The 3730-nt window shown below is 36.2% G+C and overlaps 1 long non-coding RNA gene across 1 annotated transcript; it reads left to right on the top strand.

Moving 5' to 3' along the window:
* Nucleotides 1-443: 443 nt before the first annotated feature.
* On the top strand, nt 444-3072 carry LOC127965560 (uncharacterized). Its single transcript, XR_008155331.1, has 2 exons — nt 444-1731; nt 2637-3072. It is a non-coding gene; the product is annotated as an uncharacterized LOC127965560 (long non-coding RNA).
* Nucleotides 3073-3730: the final 658 nt, after the last annotated feature.

Below are 3730 nucleotides of genomic sequence, written 5' to 3'. Positions count from 1 at the left end.
TTTTAACTGTAAGCATTTTATGGCACTGTGCTCTGTGCTTTGCCACATTCCCTAGTGACAGAACTGTGTTCTGCCTGATTTTCCCCTCTGAAGAAGACTGTGGGTGCACTAATGTGATTAATAATCATGGTACAAGACTGAAATTAATAGCTACTTAAGTAATTAGGGTGAGGAGAGTACTCATCATATTATTCATTTGCATGCTTAACACTTCTCATTACGCACCTGCATGTCAATAATGCTTTTAGTTGTGTGTGTGTGTGTGTATATATATATATATATATATATATATATATATATATATATATATATATATATATATATACATACATACATATATATATATATATTAAAGTATTTACTATATAAGCTGTGAACCTACATTCCTCATGCCAGTTTTGCGGTTTCTGTCCATTCGTTTACTTCTACTTTTGTCCCGTTTTTTACTTCTACTTTTGTCCCGTTTTATGAATTGGCTATTTTAAAGATGTTATATAAAAACTATTATTATTAGGATATTATTATTAATGGATGATATGAATGTTCGCAAAACAATATTTCTGAAAACAAAAACAACTTTACTAAATGCACAATATGTAAAATGGGAAAAGATAAAGGTCTATTTGTATTGCCAAGGAAGCAATACTATCTTCATAGAAGTATGTTGGGCTATCATTTGCATCATTCATTTATTTATAATAGGCTATTTAATTTATACATCTATTTATAATTATAGTTTGTAGTTATGTTATTGATGTTGAGTTCAAATCAGTATAGGCTATAAAGCCATCGTAGATATAATTATATAATTTTACCGCTTAATTTCGGTATTTATCGTGGTCTAAATCAACACCAAGAGTGATCCTCTGTGTTCTGATGAGAGAAGTGCGCCGCTGTAGTCTGCAGTACCTCTCTTGATCTACAGGGGGCTCTAGTGCACCACAGAATCCAGCGGCAGATGAAAGACAACACGACGGCCTCTCAAACACTTTCACCGCTTCTGTCAATGGCGGCTTTAAGACGCACGAAAACAACCCAGATAAACTAACACAACCCACAGTGGCTGAGGAATGAGTCTATATGTTTAAAATCACCTGTAAACCAGATCTGATATTCTGCAAGTAGCCTAGTGTGATATGTGTGGACTTCGTGCGCGTGCATTTTACCGTGAGAGACCATTCATGCGCGCGTGCGTGTATTTGTGTAGCCTGTGTGTGCGCATGTGTAAGGCTTGTGTACATGTGTGGCGAGCGTCTGATGAGCAGGCCAGAGAAGCATCTGAATTTTAATGATGTTGAAGATGATATTGTGTGTCCTTCAGTCTGTAATACTGACACAAGCTCTCCATAAATCATCATATAAGCCCATCGTAAAATCAATACAAACTGCACGCTCAGCGAAGACGCACTATATGCCTCTCACACACCTTGCAGCCTAAACTTCAGGCGTAATGCCGCTCGACCCAGAGGTTAAGATCAGAGCCTCTTTAATTTGTATTGTAACAGAGACTTTCTAATCCGTAATGAAATGTCTATTAGCCGGGCTTTGCTGGGAACACTGGCGATCAGCTCGCGAAACAGACACGGCAATTACGTTTGTGTCTTTGTCCTGGAGCGAGTGAAGCCGGTTTAGCCGCTCGATAAATGTTAATCCAGTGAGGAGAGATCCAGGACACCAGGCTCTGATCTCTGCCCCTCGTCGGGCTTCCAGCAGAGCACAGACAACCTCCAGGTACACACACACACACACACACACACACACACACACACAGTCCCATTAGCTCCTTATAACAGAGTTGGAAACAAACGCAATGAAGGCGACCTGTTGCGAGTTTGTTTACACTTGAGTGTAGCTAAAATACCGCAGTAGTTCTCAGTGTTGATGAGTATAACATGTAAAGCTGTTACGTCATTTAATGACAAATATATAGGCCTATGTGTTTTTCACACCCACCCACATGATTTAATTGACTTCTTTCATAAATTGCTCCAAAATGGGTAAATTAGGATAACTGTTTTGACATATTTGGGTTTATGCTTTCTTTTAATCTTTGTATATATTTGTACTGTTTTTATTTCCTTTTCCCCAATGCATTGTTAGATGCCAGTGTTTTCTGTCATAGCTATGCAAATATTTGATTTCAAAAACCATATCACAGCAATTAAACAATTTCTTGTCATGATTTTAAATCTGTGTTTAAACTTTGTTTGTGTGGCTGCGTTTTAAATTAAATTATAATCTCAATTAATTCAAGTGATGAAGGCTTCTGAGAGTCTGACAGTGATCAGTGTTGAGTAGCACTGCTCTAGTTAACCCTGCCTGCTTTGAATGTCTCAAAATTGATTGAAAATGTTAGAAATTTAGAAAAGTAATCAAATGTAATCCGTTACATTACTTTAATAAAGTACTTGAAACAGTCACTCTACTTATTATATTTTAAATAGGATAACTTTTAATCTGTATCATATTACATTTCCAAAGTGACCTTCCCATCATTAGTAATTATCCTCCAAAATGACAGAAAATTGTAAATCTGTGGAATAAAACACTTTCTCTCACTGCACATGCAAAGTGGACGGATTTAGGATTCAATATCACTTCATCCTTTTTTTCTTTCTTTCTTTTTTTTACCTCAGGACCAAAACAACCAGAAACAAACAAAAATGTTCGGAAAGGAAACAGCAGGACTGTTTTTATAGTGATCCCTCCAACCATCAACTCTGACATACAAAATACAGCATGTAAAAGACCCTGGCGGGATACACACACACACACACACACACACACACACACTCGAAGCCCTTTTCTTTGCTCAGCCTGTGAGCTGTAAACAGCTTATGAAAGTCAAATGGAAATGTGGCATAATCTGACAAGTGGAGTCTGTGCTTCAAAAACAGCTCTAACAATCCACACACACACACACACACACACACACACACTGGTACAAACACATGCATGTACACGGATCAGAACCGTAACTTGTGCCACAGACTGTGTGTGTAATCTGCCTCTGCAGGTGCTTCAGTCTTAAAAACTAGAATTAAATAAACTACAATAAAAATGATATTCAGACACAGGACTCTGAGTAGGTTTAATTAACCATGTTTAAAAGCCTGCATTTCTCTGGATCTCATGTAGGAGATGTGGAAGAAACAAAAGGAGAGCGAGAGAGTTGGTCTTTGCTAGTATTAGCTGCATCACACGAGTGCTGTTGGATCATAAACACAGTTTAGCTCCCTGCTGAGATACTTAAGACCCAACAGTCTTCCCATACTCTCACTGATCACAGGACAGAACCTCTTCTTGGAGATCCTCTCCTTGCACAAACAACCCTTCTATTAATATCACATCTATATAAAAAAAAAAACTTTTAAAAGATCATATTTTATTTCTTTTATTTTTTGGAATAAAATGTTTTTAATACGTTTTATTACAGAATAAAAAAAGTGTCTTAAAGTCAAGTTCATACAGACAACACGTTTTTCAAGATTATTCCAGATTCCTCAGACTCTGAAACAAAATTCATTCAAATTTTATTTTTATTCCAGAATTTATTTTATATAAATTTAATATAAATTGTCGTGCATTTTATTTCTGAATTTCAGAGTCTTCAAGTCATCATCTCATTGTCTATACGAATTATAAGCTTTTTTTTTCTCTGATTAAAAAGTATTATTTTATGTATGTATGTGTTTATTTATGCACTTTATTTTTGTGTGGCATAATGTGA

This window comes from Carassius gibelio, chromosome B9, assembly GCF_023724105.1.
Source record: "Carassius gibelio isolate Cgi1373 ecotype wild population from Czech Republic chromosome B9, carGib1.2-hapl.c, whole genome shotgun sequence".
In the NCBI taxonomy this organism is placed as follows: Eukaryota; Metazoa; Chordata; class Actinopteri; order Cypriniformes; family Cyprinidae; genus Carassius; species Carassius gibelio.
The sequence above is the reverse complement of the archived record's forward strand: the minus strand, read 5'-3'. Positions and strand labels throughout refer to the sequence as shown.